The sequence below is a fragment of the Pseudophryne corroboree genome, chromosome 3, assembly GCF_028390025.1.
Source record: "Pseudophryne corroboree isolate aPseCor3 chromosome 3, aPseCor3.hap2, whole genome shotgun sequence".
NCBI classification, from domain to species: Eukaryota; Metazoa; Chordata; class Amphibia; order Anura; family Myobatrachidae; genus Pseudophryne; species Pseudophryne corroboree.
Genome location: NC_086446.1, coordinates 174986693 through 175006242, shown reverse-complemented (window position 1 = coordinate 175006242; position 19550 = coordinate 174986693). Strand labels below are relative to the sequence as shown.

Here is a 19550-nt window from a genome sequence, read left to right as displayed (position 1 = left end):
GCCTGCTACGGCTAGTTCCCAGGAACAAAAGTCCTCCCCGGCATCTACAAAATCCACCGCATGATGCTGGGGCTCCGCTGAGGGAGTCCGCACCGGTGGGGGCACGTCTTCGACTCTTCAGCCAGGTCTGGGTTCAGTCGGATTTGGATCCTTGGGCGGTCGAAAATGTATCCCAAGGCTACAAACTGGAGTTCGAAGAAGTGCCTCCTCGCCGATTTTTCAAATCGGCCTTGCCAGCTTCTCCCCCAGAGAGGGAAATAGTTTCAGCTGCCATACAAAAGCTGTGTCAACAGCAAGTGATCATCAAGGTTCCCCTAATGCAATAGGGGAATGGGTATTATTCAACCCTATTTGTGGTCCCGAAGCCGGATGGCTCGGTCAGACCCATTCTGAATCTAAAATCCCTGAACCTGTATTTGAAAAGGTTCAAATTCAAGATGGAATCTCTCCGGGCAGTGATCTCCAGCCTGGAAGGGGGGAATTTTATGGTGTCGCTAGACATAAAGGATGCATACCTTCATGTTCCCATTTATCCCCCTCATCAGGCGTACCTGAGATTCGCTGTACAGGATTGTCATTACCAGTTTCAGACGTTGCCGTTTGGGCTTTCCACGGCCCCGAGGATTTTCACCAAGGTAATGGCGGAAATGATGGTGCTCCTGCGCAAGCAAGGAGTCACAATTATCCCATACTTGGACGATCTCCTGATAAAGCCAAGATCAAGAGATCAGTTACTGAGAAGCGTATCTCTCTCCCTGAGAGTACTACAACAACACGGTTGGATTCTAAATCTACCAAAGTCGCAGTTGGTTCCGACAATTCCTGCTGTCATTTTTGGGCATGGTTCTGGACACGGAAAAAAAGAGGGTTTTTCTTCCAACGGAAAAAGCCCCGGAACTCCAGAACTTGGTCAGGGACCTGCTAAAGCCAAAAAGAGTGTCAGTTCATCACTGAACTAGAGTATTGGGAAAGATGGTGGCGGCCTACAAGGCCATTCCGTTTGGCAGGTTCCACGCGAGAACTTTTCAATGGGACCTTCTGGACAAGTGGTCAGGGTCCCATCTACAAGTACATCAGAGGATAAGCCTGTCCCGCAAGGCCAGGGTATCTCTTCTGTGGTGGCTTCAGAGTGCTCACCTTCTAGAGGGTCGCAGGTTCGGCATTCAAGACTGGGTTCTTGTGACCACGGATGCGAGCCTCCGAGGATGGGGAGCAGTCACACAAGGAAGAAATTTTCAGGGAATATGGTCAAGCCAGGAGGCTGGTCTACACATCAATGTCCTGGAATTAAGGGTAATATACAACGGCCTACAACAAGCGGAGATTCTTCTTCGCAACCTACCCGTTCTGATTCAGTCAGACAACGTCACAGCCGTGGCGCATGTAAACCGCCAAGGCGGGACAAGGAGCAGAGCGGCAATGGCAGAAGCCACCAGGATTCTACGCTGGGCGGAAAATCATGTAAGCGCTCTGTCAGCAGTCTTCATTCCGGGAGTAGACAACTGGGAAGCAGACTTCCTCAGCAGACACGATCTCCATCCAGGAGAGTGGGGACTTCATCAAGAAGTCTTTGCAGAGATAACAAGTCGTTGGGGACTTCCTCAAATAGACATGATGGCGTCACGCCTCAACAAAAAGCTTCGGACGTATTGTTCCAGGTGGAGGGACCCTCTGGCAGTGGCAGTGGACGCCCTGGTGACACCGTGGGTGTTTCAGTCGGTCTATGTGTTCCCTCCACTTCCACTCATCTCAAAAATATTGAGAATCATAAGATGAACAAGAGTGCAGACAATACTCATTGTTCCAGATTGGCCTCGAAGGGCCTGGTATTCAGATCTTCAGGAGATGCTCACAGAAGATCCGTAGCCTCTTCCTCCCAGGGAGGACCTGTTGCAACAGGGGCCCTGTGTGTTCCAAGACTTACCGCGGTTACGTTTGACGGCATGGCGGTTGAACACCAAATCCTAGCTAGGAAAGGTATTCCGGGGGAAGTTATCCCTACTCTGATCAAAGCTAGAAAGGAGGTAACGGCGAAGCACTATCACCGTATATGGAGGAAATATGTTTCTTGGTGTGAAGCCAAGAATGCTCCTACGGAAGATTTTCAGCTGGGTCGTTTTCTCCATTTTCTACAGACAGGAGTGGATATGGACCTAAAGTTAGGCTCCATTAAGGTGCAGATTTCGGCCTTATCTATATTCTTTCAGAAGGAATTGGCTTCTCTCCCAGAAGTCCAGACTTTTGTAAAGGGAGTGCTGCACATCCAACCTCCTTTTGTGCCCCCAGTGGCACCGTGGGACCTTAACGTGGTGTTACAGTTCCTTAAGTCACACTGGTTTGAACTTCTTCAAACGGTTGAATTAATTGGAAAGTGGTCATGTTGTTAGCCTTGGCATCCGCGAGTCGGGTGTCCGAATTGGCGGTCTTGTCTCACAAGAGCCCCTATCTGATTTTCCATGTGGATCGTGCAGAATTGAGAACTCGTCCTCAATTTCTACCTAAGGTGGTTTCGTCGTTTCATATGAACCAACCTATTGTGGTGCCTGTGGATACGGGTGACTTGGAGGATTCCAAATCCCTTGATGTAGTCGTCAGGGCCTTAAAAATGTATGTAGCCAGGACGGCTAGAGTTAGGAAAACAGAGGCACTGTTTGTCCTGTATGCGGCCAACAAGGTTGGCGCTCCTGCTTCTAAGCAGACTATTGCTCACTGGATCTGTAACATGATTCAGCAGGCTCATTCTACGGCTGGATTGCCGTTACCTAATTCGGTAAAGGCCCATTCCACTAGGAAGGTGGGCTCTTCTTGGGCGGCTGCCCGAGGCGTCTCGGCATTACAGCTTTGCCGGGCAGCTACTTGGTCGGGTTCAAACACTTTTGCAAAATTCTACAAGTTTGATACACTGGCTAATGAGGACCTCATGTTTGCTCAATCGGTGCTGCAGAGTCATCCGCACTCTCCCGCCCGGTCTGGAGATTTGGTATACTCCCCATGGTCCTTACGGAGTCCCCAGCATCCTCTAGGACGTAAGAGAAAATAAGATTTTAAACCTACCGGTAAATCTTTTTCTCCTAGTCCGTAGAGGATGCTGGGCGCCCGTCCCAGTGCGGACTATTTCTGCTAGGCTTGTATATAGTTGTTGCTTACATAAGGGTTATGTTACAGTTGAGATCAGTCTCTGGCTGATGCTGTTTGTTCATACTGTTGACTGGTTTTGTATATTCTATGTTGTACGGTGTGGATGGTGTGGGCTGGTATGTATCTTTCCCTTAGATTAACAAAAATCCTTTCCTCGTACTGTCAGTCTCCTCTGGGCACAGTTCTTTAACTGAGGTCTGGAGGAGGGGCATAGAGGGAGTAGCCAGTTCACACCCATCTAAGTCTTAGAGTGCCCATGTCTCCTGCGGAGCCCGTCTATACCCCATCGTCCTTACGGAGTCCCCAGCATCCTCTACGGACTAGGAGAAAAAGATTTACCGGTAGGTTTAAAATCTTATTTTTTAAATGTAAAAAAAATGATAGCAGCCAGATACTGTAAGTGGCAACATTAATTTTGGGGTACATAAAAATGGGTATAAGACAAGTATATATCTGGGTCATTTCAGGGGATTTTTTTTTTTTTTAAGTGGAAACAGACCAATTACTCCCAACTGGAAGTCTAATAACACTTGTCCCACTGACAAAGCACCCCAATATACCAGTCCCGTACCTTGTACCCAAATTTCCATCATTTCTCTATCGTCCTAAGTGGATGCTGGGGTTCCTGAAAGGACCATGGGGAATAGCGGCTCCGCAGGAGACAGGGCACAAAAAAGTAAAGCTTTTACCAGATCAGGTGGTGTGCACTGGCTCCTCCCCCTATGACCCTCCTCCAGACTCCAGTTAGATTTTGTGCCCGAACGAGAAGGGTGCAATCTAGGTGGCTCTCCTAAAGAGCTGCTTAGAGAAAGTTTAGCTTAGGTTTTTTACTTTACAGTGAGTCCTGCTGGCAACAGGATCACTGCAACGAGGGACTTAGGGGAGAAGTAGTGAACTCACCTGCGTGCAGAGTGGATTTGCTGCTTGGCTACTGGACACTAGCTCCAGAGGGACGATCACAGGTACAGCCTGGATGGTCACCGGAGCCGCGCCGCCGGCCCCCTTGCAGACGCTGAAGAGAGAAGAGGTCCAAAATCGGCGGCTGAAGACTCCTGAGTCTTCATAAAGGTAGCGCACAGCACTGCAGCTGTGCGCCATTTTCCTCTCAGCACACTTCACACAACAGTCACTGAGGGTGCAGAGCGCTGGGGGGGGCGCTCTGAGAGGCAAATAAAAACCTTATTAGAGGCAAAAAATACCTCACATATAGCCCACAGAGGCTATATGGAGATATTTAACCCCTGCCTAACTTCAAAAATAGCGGGAGACGAGCCCGCCGAAAAAGGGGCGGGGCCTATCTCCTCAGCACACAGCGCCATTTTCTCTCACAGAAAAGCTGGAGAGAAGGCTCCCAGGCTCTCCCCTGCACTGCACTACAGAAACAGGGTTAAAACAGAGAGGGGGGGCACTGATTTTGGCGATATTGTATATATATAAAAGATGCTATAAGGGAGAAACACTTATATAAGGTTGTCCCTATAAAATTATAGCGTTTTTGGTGTGTGCTGGCAGACTCTCCCTCTGTCTCCCCAAAGGGCTAGTGGGTCCTGTCCTCTGTCAGAGCATTCCCGGTGTGTGTGCTGTGTGTCGGTACGTGTGTGTCGACATGTATGAGGACGATGTTGGTGAGGAGGCGGAGAAATTGCCTGTAATGGTGATGTCACTCTCTAGGGAGTCGACACCGGAATGGATGGCTTATTTAGAGAATTACGTGAGAATGTCAACACGCTGCAAGGTCGGTTGACGACATGAGACGGCCGACAATCTATTAGGACCGGTCCAGGCGTCTCAGAAACACCGTCAGGGGTTTTAAAAACGCCCATTTACCTCAGTCGGTCGACACAGACACAGACACGGACACTGAATACAGTGTCGACGGTGAATAAACAAACGTATTTCTCATTAGGGCCACACGTTAAGGGCAATGAAGGAGGTGTTACGTGTTTCTGATACTACAAGTACCACAAGAAAGGGTATTATGTGGGAGTGAAAAAACTACCTGTAGTTTTTCCTGAATCAGATAAAATAAAATGAAGTGTGTGATGATGCGTAGGGTTACCCCGATAGCAAATATTGGCGTTATACCCTTTCCCGCCAGAAATTAGGGTACGTTGGGAAACACCCCTTAGGGTGATAAGGCGCTCACACGCTTATCAAGTGGCGTTACCGTCTCCAGATACGGCCGCCCTCAAGGAGCCAGCTGATAGGAAGCTGGAAAAATATCCTAAAAAGTATATACACACATACGGTGGTTATACTGCGACCAGCGATCGCCATCAGCCTGGAGATGCAGTGCTGGGTTGGCTTGGTCGGATTCCCTGACTGAAAATATTTTATTCATGTAGAGCATTTAATAGGATGCATTCTATATATATGTATGTGAGATGCACAGAGGGATATTTGCTCTCTGGCATCAAGATAAGTGCGTTGTCCATATCTCCCAGAAGATGTCAGGGACACGACAGTGGTCAGGTGATACAGATCCCATACGGCAGATGGAAGTATTGCTGTATAAAGGGAAGGAGTTATTTGGGGGTCGGTCCATCGGACCTGGGGACCACAGCAACAGCTGGGAAATCCAACCTTTTTTACCCCAAGTTACATCTCAGCTAAAAAAGACACCGTCTTTTCAGCCTCAATCTTTCCTTTCCCATGAGGGCATGCAGGCAAAAGGCCAGTCATATCTGCCCAGACATAGAGGTAAGGGAAGTAGACTGCAGCAGGCAGCCCTTTCCCAGGAAAAGAAGCCCTCCACCGCGTCTGCCAAGTCCTCAGCATGACGCTGGGGCCGTGCAAGCGGACTCAAGGTGGGGGGGTAGTCTCAAGAGTCTCAGGGCGCAGTGGGATCACTCGCAAGTTGACCCCTAGATCGTACGAGTATTATCCCAGGGGTAAAGATTGGAGAGTCGAGACATCTTCTCCTCGCAGGTTCCTGAAGTCTGCTTTACCAACGGCTCCCTCCGACAGGGAGGCAGCATTGGAAACAATTCACAAGCTGTATATCCAGCAGGTGATAATCAAAGTACCCCTCCTACGACAAGGAAAAGGGTATTATTTTTCCACACTATATTGTGGTACTGAAGCCAGACGGCTTGGTGACACATAGTCTAAATCTATAATGTTTTGAACACTTACATAAAAGGTTCAAATCGAGATAAAGTCACTCAGAGCAGTGATAGCGAACCGGAAAAAAGGGGACTATATGGTGTCCCTGGACATCAAGGATTACCTCCATGTCCAAATTTTGTCCTTCTCATCAAGGGTACCTCTGGTTCGTGGTACAGAACTGTCAATATCAGTTTCAGACGATGCCGTTTGAATTATCCACGGCACCCCGGGCCTTTTTACCAAGGTAATGGCCGAAAAGATGTTTCTTCAAAGAAAAAAGGCATCTAAATTATCCCTTACTTGCACGACCTAAAAAGGGCAAGTTCCAGAGAACAGTTGGAGGTCGGAAGAGCACTATCTAAAGTAGTTCTTCGACGGCACGACTGGATTCTAAATATTCCAAGAATCGCAGCTGTTTTCCGACGATACGTCTGCTGTTCCTAGGGATGATTCTGGACACGGTTCAGAAAAAGGTTTTTCTTCCCGAGGAAAAAGCCAAGGAGTTATCCGACCTGTCAGGAACCTCCTAAAACCAGGAAAGGTGTCTGTACATCAATGCACAAGAGTCCTGGGAAAAATGGTGGCTTTTTACGAAGCAATTCCATTCGGCAGTTTCCATGCAAGAATTTTCCAAAGGGATCTGTTGGACAAATGGTCAGGGTCGCATCCTCAGATGCACCTGCGAATAACCCTGTCGCCAAGGACAAGGGTATATCTTCTGTGGTGGTTGCAAAAGGCTCATCTATTGGAGGGCCGCAGATTCGGCATACAGGATTTGATCCTGGTGACCACGGACGCCAGCCTGAGAGGTTGGGGAGCAGTCACACAAGGAAGAAACTTCCAGGGGGTATGGACGAACCTGGAAAAGTCTCTTCACATAAACATTCTGGTACTAAGAGCAATCTAAAATGCTCTAAGCCAGGCGGAACCACTCCTGCAAGGAAAACCGGTGTTGATTCAGTCGGACAACATCACGGCGGTCGCCCATGTAAACAGACAGGGCGGCACAAGAAGCAGGAGTGCAATGGCAGAAGCTGCCAAGATTCTTCGCTGGGCGGAGACTCACGTAATAGCACTGTCAGCAGTGTTCTTCCCGGGCGTGGACAACTGGGAAGCAGACTTCCTCAGCAGACACGATATTCACCCGGGAGAGGGGGGTCTTCATCCAGAAGTCTTCCACATGCTAATAAACTGTTGGGGAAGACCAATGGTAGACATGATGGCGTCTCGCCTCAACAAGAAACTGGACAAATATTGCGCCAGGTCAAGAGATCCACAGGCAATAGCTGTGGACGCACTGGTAACACCTTGGGTGTACAAATCAGTATATGTGTTTCCTCCTCTGCCTCTCATACCAAAGGTATTGAAGATTATACGGTGAAGAGGAGTAAGAACAATACTAGTGGCTCCGGATTGGCCAAGAAGGACTTGGTACCCGGAACTTCAAGAGTTGGTCACGGACGACCCGTGCCCTCTACTTCTGAGAAGGGACCTGCTACAACAGGGTCCCTGTCTCTTTCAAGACTTACCGCGGCTGCGTTTGACGGCATGGCGGTTGAACGCCAGATCCTAAAAGGGAAAGGCATTCCAGAAGAAGTCATTCCTACCTTGATTAAGGCAAGGAAGGAAGTCACCGCGAAACATTATCACCGCATTTGGCGAAAATATGTCGCGTGGTGCGAGGATCGGAGTGTTCCGACGGAGGAATTTCAACTGGGTCATTTCCTACATTTCCTACAATCAGGATTGTCTATGGGTCTCAAATTGAGATCTATTAAGGTTCAAATTTCGGCCCTGTCAATATTCTTCCAAAAAGAATTGGCCTCAGTTCCTGAGGTACAGACTTTTGTTAAAGGAGTACTGCATATACAGCCTCCTGTGGTGCCTCCGGTGGCACCGTGGGATCTAAATGTAGTTTTAGATTTCCTCAAATCCCATTGGTTTGAACCATTGAAAAAGGTGGATTTTAAATATCTCACATGGAAAGTGACTATGTTACTGGCCCTGGCTTCCGCCAGGAAAGTATCTGAATTGGCGGCTTTATCTTATAAAAGCCCTTATCTAATCTTCCATTCGGATAGGGCAGAACTGAGGACTCGTCCGCATTTTCTCCCTAAGGTGGTATCAGCGTTTCACCTGAACCAACCTATTGTGGTGCCTGCGGCCACTGGCGACTTGGAGGACTCCAAGTTGTTGGACGTTGTCAGAGCCTTAAAAATATACATTTTCAAGGACGGCTGAAGTCAGAAAATCTGACTCGCTGTTGATACTATATGCACCCAACAAGTTGGGTGCCCCTGCTTCTAAGCAGACGATTGCTCGTTGGATTTGTAACACAATTCAACTTGCTCATTCTGTGGCAGGCCTGCCACAGCCTAAATCTGTTAAGGCCCATTCCACAAGGAAGGTGGGCTCATCTTGGGCGGCTGCCCGAGGGGTCTCGGCATTACAATTCTGCCGAGCAGCTACGTGGTCGGGGGAAAACACGTTTGTAAAATTCTACAAATTTGATACCCTGGCAAAAGAGGACTTGGAATTCTCTCATTCGGTGCTGCAGAGTCATCCGCACTCTCCCGCCCGTTTGGGAGCTTTGGTATAATCCCCATGGTCCTTTCAGGAACCCCAGCATCCACTTAGGACGATAGAGAAAATAAGAATTTACTTACCGATAATTCTATTTCTCGGAGTCCGTAGTGGATGCTGGGCGCCCATCCCAAGTGCGGATTATCTGCAATACTGTACATAGTTATTGTTAACAAATTCGGGTTATATTGTTAAGGAGCCATCTTTAAGAGGCTCTTTCTGTTATCATACTGTTAACTGGGTTTAGATCACAAGTTGTACGGTGTGATTGGTGTGGCTGGTATGAGTCTTACCCGGGATTCAAATTGCCTCCCTTATTGTGTACGCTCGTCCGGGCACAGTACCTAACTGGAGTCTGGAGGAGGGTCATAGGGGGAGGAGCCAGTGCACACCACCTGATCTGGTAAAAGCTTTACTTTTTTGTGCCCTGTCTCCTGCGGAGCCGCTATTCCCCATGGTCCTTTCAGGAACCCCAGCATCCACTACGGACTCCGAGAAATAGAATTATCGGTAAGTAAATTCTTATTTTTGCACTTTTTGACCCCCAAAATGACATCATTATTGGCCAATTAAAAATAATAATAAACATTTCAAAGTAGTGCCTAAGTAGTCATTCATGTGGGTGTTCCAGGGGTTCAGAACCAAATATTGACATTTATAACTTAAAATAGGGATTTTCCCTAAGTTTATCACCTGCTCAGAGTTGGTGAATTGAAATTTCCTGTAAAATTACAGTGACATATTTTGTTGCAAACAATTGAATAGGCGCTTTCACAAATTTACAGCGGCCAATTGAATTCGGCCCCAGGGCAGAGAAACTACTGACAGTATAAAATGTTGTCAGTATCAATTAATTGCAGACTGTCTCTCAGGTTAGATTAGAATTAACTCTTTACCTTAATTTATGTCATCATTTGGTTTGTAAAAATGTAGTGTAGACGAGTCTACTGTATTGAAACAAATTATGGAAAGCTACATCTATCTATCTATCTATCTATCTATATATCTATCTATCTTTATATATGGGACGAATCTCATGATTGGTCAGTTAATATGGAGGGTTATACCCTGTTCAGGAAAGATAGATCAAACAAACGGGGTGGAGGGGTATGTCTTTATGTAAAGCCATTTTAAAACCTGATATACGGGAAGATATTCACGAGGAAACTGCAAACACTGTTGAAACACTCTGGGTTGAAATTGCATGTGGGGGAAAAGGAAAGAAAAAGATAGTATTGGGGCATGCTACAAGCCCCCTGGTATTAATATGTCTGACGAGGAAATGTTGCTGAAGATAATTGATAAAGCAGCGGGAGTAGGTCACGTAATAGTGATGGGGGATTTCAACTATCCGGAAATAAATTGGACAAACGATTCATATGATACTGCTAGGGGTAATTTGTTTTTAAACACCAACATAAATGATAACTACTTACTTCAACTAATCAAGGAGCCAACTAGGTACAATAACCTGTTGTTGACAAACAATGGGGATTTGATATCAAATATTATTGTAGAGGAGTCCATAGGAAACAGCGACCACAATATGGTCACATTCAACATCAATTTTCATAAGCAGTCCTATATAGGTTCAACTAGGCCTCTGAACTTTAGCAAAGCCAACTTTGACATGATGAGGGAAGCTTTAAGGAACACTGAATGGGAACTTTTTTGTTTCAGGGAAAAAACACTACAGAGGTGTTAAAATCGCTGCTCTATGAGATTACTCGTAAATGTATTCCCATGAGCAGCAAACAAAGGACTAAAAACTCCAAACCAATGTGGCTTAACAAAAATATCAAGGAACTAATGTGCAAAAAAAGGCGAGCATTCAAAAAAATACAAATCAGATGGGAAGGTGGAGTCATTCCAGTACTATAAGATTTGCAACAAAATATGCAAAAAATAAATAAGAGCGGCCAAAGTAGAGACTGAAAAGCTAGTAGCAAAGGAAAGTAAATCAAATCACAATTCATTTTTTTAAAATATATCAACAGCAAAAGATTAAAAGGCCTATACTCTCCTTCTTTAAAGGACAAACTGGGAGTCTTAATAAAAAACGATAATGACATAGCGGATAAATGAAACAAGTTTTTCTCAACGGTATTTACAATAGAGGACCAGATGCATGAACTTACACCCAACCTCAATAAGGGTTATGTCCCACTCATAACTGCTTTTTTAAGGGAGTAGGAAGTCTGTGACCGATTGAAAAAAACTAAGATTAACAAGTCACCTGGTCCAGACGGTATTCACCCAAGGGTTCTCATGGAACTACACTCCGAATTAGCAAGACCTCTATTTTTAATCTTCAATGATTCACTTTCATCAGGTATGGTTCCCAAAGACTGGCATATAGCGGAAGTAGTGCCAATCTTCAAAAAGGGAAGTAAAGCTGAACCAGGCAGTGCTTGAAAGCATTCTAAGGGATAGCGTACAGAAAATCCTTGAAGCCAAAAAGTTTATTATTAGGAACCAACATGGATTTGTGAAGGATAGATCATGTCAAACAAACTTACTAGGCTTTTATAAAAATATTAGTGCGAACCTTGATCAGGGTAAGGTGGTGGATGTGATCTTTTTAGACTTTGCTAAGGCTTTCGACACAGTGCCACACATGAGACTTAGCTATAAGTTACAAAAATTGGGGCTAGGGAGCACAACATGCACTTGGGTTAGAAATTGGTTAGATAATAGGGAGCAGCGTGTTGTGGTAAATGGATCTTTTTCAAATTGGACTGAAGTACTAAGTGGAGTGCCACAAGGGTCTGTACTTTGACCACTATTGTTCAACATTTTCATTAGCATCTCCCTTGGGAGATGGCATCTGGTAATCTGGTCTTGAAAAAGGCTCTGTGGTGAGCCGAAACGTTGACCTTGACCTTGTGAGTATGTGCTGGTGACATTAAAGGCTCGTTTTGTACTTTTGAAGAAGTCTGGTGAGTGCATCCTTATTTCTTGAAGATATATTTGGGACTTTGTCTGGATTGGACTTTGCTCTGGATTTGGCACCCCAGCTGATGTATGAAAAGGATTTGTGAGTGCGGCATCTACATCTTCAATATATATATATATATATATATACACACACACACACACACACACACACACACACACACACACACACACACACACACACACACACACACACACACACACACACACACACACACACATATATAGTGATGTGCACTGGAATTTTTTCGGGTTTTGTGTTTTGGTTTTGGATTCGGTTCCGCGGCCGTGTTTTGGATTCGGACGCGTTTTGGCAAAACCTCCCTGAAATTTTTTTGTTGGATTCGGGTGTGTTTTGGATTCGGGTGTTTTTTTACAAAAAACCCTCAAAAACAGCTTAAATCATAGAACTTGGGGGTCATTTTGATCCCATAGTATTATTAACCTCAATAACCAAAATTTCCACTCATTTTCAGTCTATTCTGAACACCTCACATATTATTTTTAGTCCTAAAATTTGCACCAAGGTCGCTGGATGACTAAGCTAAGCGACCCAAGTGGCCGACACAAACACCTGGCCCATCTAGGAGTGGCACTGCAGTGCCAGACAGGATGGCAGATTTAAAAAATAGTCCCCAAACAGCACATGATGCAAATAAAAAAAGAGGTGCACCAAGGTCGCAGGATGGCTAAGCTAAGCGACACAAGTGGCCGACACAAACACCTGGCCCATCTAGGAGTGGCACTGCAGTGTCAGACAGGATGGCACTTCAAAAAAATAGTCCCCAAACAGCACATGATGCAAAGAAAAAAAAGAGTCGCAATGAGGTAGCTGTGTGACTAAGCTAAGCGACCCAAGTGGCCGACACAAACACCTGGCCCATCTAGGAGTGGCACTGCAGTTTTCTAGCGAGAGGATGAGTGCTTCCATCCTCATGTGAAGCTGAACCACTAGCCATGAACATAGGCCATGGCCTCAGCCGTTCCTTGCCACTCCGTGTCGTAAATGGCATATTGGCAAGTTTTCGCTTCTCCTCAGACGCTTTTAATTTTTATTTTTGGGTCATTTTACTGAACTTTTGTTTTTTTGGATTTTACATGCTCTCTACTATGACATTGGGCATCGGCCTTGGCAGACGACGTTGATGGCATTTCATCGTCTCGGCCATGACTAGTGGCAGCAGCTTCAGCACGAGGTGGAAGTGGATCTTGATCTTTCCCTATTTTACCCTCCACATTTTTGTTCTCCATTTTTTAATGTGTGGAATTATATGCCAGTATCAATAGCAATGGCCTACTACTATATATACTGCGCACAACTGAAATGCACCACAGGTATGGATGGATAGTATACTTGACGACACAGAGGTAGGTAGAGCAGTGGCCTACTGTACCGTACTGCTATATATTATATACTGGTGGTCAGCAAACTGTGCAAAACTGAAATGCACCACAGGTATGGATGGATAGTATACTTGACGACACAGAGGTAGGTAGAGCAGTGGCCTACTGTACCGTACTGCTATATATTATATACTGGTGGTCAGCAAACTGTGCAAAACTGAAATGCACCACAGGTATGGATGGATAGTATACTTGACGACACAGAGGTAGAGCAGTGGACTACTATACCGTACTGCTATATATTATATACTGGTGGTCAGCAAACTGCAAAACTGAAATGCACCACAGGTATGGATCGATAGTATACTTGACGACACAGAGGTAGGTAGAGCAGTGGCCTACTGTACCGTACTGCTATATATTATATACTGGTGGTCAGCAAAATTATGCACTGTACTCCTACTATATACTACAATGCAGCACAGATATGGAGCGTTTTTCAGGCAGAGAACGTATAATACTGGTGGTCACTGGTCAGCAAAACTCTGCACTGTTCTCCTCCTATATAATACTGGTGGTCCCCAGTCCCCACAATAAAGCAGTGTGAGCACAGATATATGCAGCACACTGAGCACAGATATGGAGCGTTTTTCAGGCAGAGAACGTATAATACTGGTGGTCACTGGTCAGCAAAACTCTGCACTGTACTCCTCCTATATAATACTGGTGGTCCCCAGTCCCCACAATAAAGCAGTGTGAGCACAGATATATGCAGCACACTGAGCACAGATATGGAGCGTTTTTCAGGCAGAGAACGTATAATACTGGTGGTCACTGGTCAGCAAAACTCTGCACTGTACTCCTCCTATATAATACTGCTGGTCCCCAGTCCCCACAATAAAGCAGTGTGAGCACAGATATATGCAGCACACTGAGCACAGATATGGAGCGTTTTTCAGGCAGAGAACGTATAATACTGGTGGTCACTGGTCAGCAAAACTCTGCACTGTACTCCTCCTATATAATACTGCTGGTCCCCAGTCCCCACAATAAAGCAGTGTGAGCACAGATATATGCAGCACACTGAGCACAGATATTGAGCGTTTTGCAGGCAGAGAACGTATAATACTGGTGGTCACTGGTCAGCAAAACTCTGCACTGTACTTCTCCTATATAATACTGCTGGTCCCCAGTCCCCACAATAAAGCAGTGAGCACAGATATTTGCAGCCACCTGAATAAAACTGAGAGGACGCCAGCCACGTCCTCTTACTATCATTTCCAATGCACGAGTGAAAAATGGCGGCGACGCGCGGCTCCTTATATAGAATCCGATTTTCGCGAGAATCCGACAGCGGGATGATGACGTTCGAGCGCGCTCGGGTTAACCGAGCAAGGCGGGAAGATTCGAATCTGCCTCGAAACCGTGTAAAATGGGTGAAGTTCGGGGGGGTTCGGATTCCGACGAACCGAACCCGCTCACCACTAATAAAAAAAAAAAAATATATATATATATATACGTTGCTTTAGAGAACGAATGGCAAACCACCGATACTCTATAAGACAGGCGATTGAGACGGGACAGTCTGATAAACCGGTGGCAAGTCATTGGATGGAGGTGGGACATCAGATTCCTATGCTTCGCTGCCGGATCATTGACTGGATTCCTCCCTCAGCCAGAGGAGGTAATAGGATCCTGGAACTGCACAAACGTGAATCTGAATGGATATTCCGGTTGGACACAATTGCCCCTAGGGGCTTGAATGAGCAAATTAATCTAAAAAATTTCTTGATTTAGGTCAACTGGCGTCTCTATAGAAATACTATATATATATATATTTTTTTTTCATGTGTGGTTTTTACCACTATTTACATTCTACAGGCTCCACCACTTTATATATACTTAACAGTATATTTTTAATTATATGTGTGTATGTTTTTATGTATCACTAATGTTTTTTGGATATGTAACATTGAGCTTTGCTGGTTGCCTCTTGTTTGCTATTAAATGCCTATACATGTGTATTGTCGCCTGCCATACCGCCTTATGCCGTGGATGGCGCTGTTGATTTGTTTATTCACTGCACTGATGTGCTGGTATGTTATATACCTAGCGGTGTTGTACTTTGCGGCTGGGGATATATGCACATGTGATATGTGGGAGTGGTGTTCGTGCGGTGTGTAAAAAATGTGTGTATGTACGTCCAGCCTCAGCGTGCGTGTCACGCCGGGTGCTGAACCGCAGAATCACGTGACCGGAACTGGAATTAGGCCTGGATGCGTTCCACTTGGTGATTGGAACGCACGCCGGGATTCAGCGTGTTTTGGCGGCATTTTGAGCACTTAAAAGGCAACCAGCAATGGGGTATGATACTTCCGCTGTAACGAACTCTGCTGATATGGATTTTTTATGGGCATATTAATATGGAAAGCTTGATAAAGGTCCGGAGGGACCGAAACGTCGCTGCTATTTCACTGCCATGCAACTAAATACGCCTTGCATCTCTATGTTGTGAGTATTGGATTAAAAATACCTTAAAAAGCTTGCTAAAGTCTGGAGAGTGCCTATGTTTGGACTATATATATATATATATATATAAAGTAAAGAAGAAGGAGCGGCACTCGGCGTCTTAAATAGCAAAACCTGTATTGAAACAACAACCGGATAACCAACGTTTCGGGGCTCACATTCCCCTTTGTCAAGGTGTACAACAGTGAAAAGAGAACAAAACATACCTTTATAGTGTGGAAGAAGACCCATGTGTGCCCTTAGCTGGCGCCAAACGATTCCGTGGGTCGGCGCTGTCGGGTGACGTCATCAGTGCGTGGCCGCCCGGTGCCATAGCAACTAGGCAAACGTCGTTGCCACATTGGATTATGGAGAATGTAGTGCGCTGTGACGAGTGATACTTATCTACCAGACCCGCTCCTGTTAAAAAACACAAACCCAGCAGTATACATGCATTAGCGCTTCTAAAGTAAATCAATTACTGTAACCATACCAACGTTTTTTGTAACCTGAGCGACAGTGTTTTGAATATTAATCCCATATTGGAAGAACACTGTTACATATTATAGATAGATGAGCGCGGTGTCATCACCAATACCTGCTGGGGTTGAGTTGCGAAAAAGAATGTGATTAAAAAAGAGACGTTAAAAGGGTGTTTTAAGGAAGGGTGTTTTTAGAAAGTACCCAGGAGGAGAACACTGTAAAAATAGAAGATACATAGAACGATTTCAATACTTAAAGGCATATAGGAAAGGCATGAAAGAAACAGCTCTTAGGGAGACATTTATAGAAACGCTGTCATAGTTGACAGGCATGATGGAGTCCACAATTAGCTTTTCACTTATGTGTGAATAATTTCCACGGCATCATCTCGTTTAGTCCTCCTGGGCTGATGGTTCCCAAACGGTGAATGCACTTGGCTTCTAATCGAAGGAGCCTTCCTTCCCGGTCACCTCCCCTTAGTGACTTTTCAACATGGTCAATGACCATATGCATAAGGTCCCTAATGGAATGTCCAGCTTCCAAAAAATGCCTGGCAACAGGCTGGTCAGATACTTTCCCCACAGTGGCTTTTTTAATTGCAGACCGGTGGAGGGCCATTCGTTCCCTCATAGTTCTGATGGATTTGTCCACACACACCAAATTGCATGGGCAAATTATAATATAGATGATAAATGAAGAAGTACACGTGAGTACATGTCTGATAGAAATATCACGGTCTTGATGTGGATGCTTAAACAATGGTCCGGTAAGCATGTGGAAACACGTAGTGCACTTAATGCACTTACAGCACCCAGGTGTTTTCGACAGAAACCCAGGCGGCACTCTGCCTTCTTATTGAAACCTGTCACATCAGTGTGGACTATGATGTCCTTAATGTTGCATCCTCTAGTAAAACAGGCCATGGGGCGTTTACTCTTGAACGAGGGGAGAGCTTTGTCTAAGGCAAAAAGCGGCCATAGGGCTCTGGAGGCACGTGGAATAACTGCACTTGTGGTGTTGTACTGAGTGACAAACGGGATCACCTCCCCTTTGGATTTCTTGGTGTCAGAGGAACGTAACTTCATTCTTGGTATTGCCATGACCTCTAATTTCTGTGCCTGTAATTTCCTGTGGTCGTAGCCCCTTCGTATAAATTTAGTGATTAATCTGTCGATTTCCTCTTCCAGTTTAGAGCGGTCACTGGTGATTCTGGCTATTTGTATCATCTGTGATCTAGGGAGTCCATTAATTAAGCCTTTAGGGTGGTGGCTGTTGGCTCGAAGCAAGGTGTTTTGATCGGTGGGTTTGGTATATAATCCTGTATGGATTAGTCCATCTCTGATAGTCACTTGAACATCCAGATAGTTGATAGTAGTATCATTGATAGAATACTTGAATCTGATGGATGACTCTCGGGAATTTGCTGTGGTCATTAGTGCTTCAAAAAGAGCTTGGGGGCCAGTCCACATGATGAACAAGTCATCTATAAAACACGTATATAAAAGAATATACTTGACCATTTCTGGATCCTTGAAGAAAATTTCGACCTCCTCCCTGAACATAAAGATATTAGCAAAGGATGAGGAGACATTGCTCCCCATCGCACACCCCGTTCTCTGGCGAAAAAATTGACCATCAAAAAGAAAAAAATTATGAGTAAGAATTAATTCTAGCAGATCTAGAAATAGCTTGTGGTCCAGGTCTCTCACTTGTTCTGTCACGAGAAATTCTTCCATCGCTTGTAGGCCTTGTTGGTGGGGGAAACTGGTGTAGAGACTGCATACGTCTACTACACACATAATGGTGCCTGGTGGTACACAAGTTACTGTGGAAAGACGTTGGAGAAAACAGGTAGTGTCCTTTATGAATCTTTGATGTCCAAGGATAAATGGTTGCAGAATGTTATCTAAAAAAACTGAAATAGGTTGAAATATGGAATTCCTGGCTGATATTGTTGGACGACCTGGTGGGCACTGGAGGTTTTTGTGAATCTTCGGCACCGTAAAGAAGATAGGGACTTCAGGGTGGTCCTGGGTGAGAGCCTTTATATATATATATATATATATATATATACACACATACACACACACACACATACATACATACATACATACATATACACAGTGGTCGAAGTGGAAATTTTTAAGTGGGGGTATGCAAAAGTCAAGGATGTAATTATGCGTGTGCGCTCCAGAAAAGGGGGCATGGTCATCCAAAAGGGGGCATGTCCCGTGTAGTAGAACTCCTTATACTATATAGTACTAGTGCCCCTTTCACTTTATAGCACACGGTACGAGCTGAAATTCACATTACAGCACACGGTACGAGCCGAAATTCACCTTGTAGCACACTGAATGAGCCAAAATTCACATTGTAGCACACTGAATGAGCCGAAATTCACATTGTAGCACACTGAATGAGCCGAAATTCACATTGTAGCACACTGAATGAGCCGAAATTCACATTGTAGCACACTGAATGAGCCGAAACTCACATTGTAGCACACTGAATGAGCCGAAATTCACATTGTAGCACACTGAATGAGCCGAAATTCAGATTGTAGCACACTGAATGAGCCGAAATTCACATTGTAGCACACTGAATGAGCCGAAACTCACATTGTAGCACACTGAATGAGCCGAAACTCAAATTGTAGCACACTGAATGAGCCGAAATTCACATTGTAGCACACTGAATGAGCCGAAATTCACATTGTAGCACACTGAATGAGCCGAAATTCACCTTGTAGCACACTGAATGAGCCGAAATTCACCTTGTAGCACACTGAATGAGCCGAAATTCACCTTGTAGCACACTGAATGAGCCGAAATTCACCTTGTAGCACACTGAATGAAATAAGTTTATTAAAACTTAACATTTAATTAATAACGAATAAAAGTAATGAGGAGTTTGATACAAAAAAATTGTTCAAGAACACAAAGTAAACATATATATTGACAGAAATCAGGATAAGCCTGATACAAAATTATGGGCACCTGTGGTGAAAAATATACTGAAAAACATAAAAAATTACAAAAAATTAATATTATTAAGGTGCCTGAGTTAATCAAAATTCAAAATTGGAGTAGAGGTAAATGATATGTACATATAATCACCGCAGTGATAATTGTAGGTAAGCACCTAGTCTAAAACCTCATGAGAATAGATGAGAGGCACAAAGGTTCATAATTGAAATGGCAAATGACTGAGGGTAATCACCTGGTAGAGATTCTGTTTGCTAAAAGGCTAGATCCTTGTAGATAACAAAGCATTTAAGATAAAAGTATGATTATTAAAGATACAAAAGAGCATTGATAAATAAGCCTAAAGGCAAAGCCAATTGTAGATAAATAGAAGGTTTGCGGGAAAGTTGGATAAGGAATAGGTAAGTTTCAGAAGTTGCTCTAACACTTCTGCTGTTTGTGATCAGA

General features: G+C 44.8%; 1 long non-coding RNA gene across 1 annotated transcript in view; it reads right to left on the bottom strand.

The window, feature by feature from the left end:
* LOC135057567 (uncharacterized) overlaps window positions 1–19550 on the bottom strand; it is a 190144-nt gene that overhangs the window by 20732 nt on the left and 149862 nt on the right. The window lies entirely within an intron of this gene.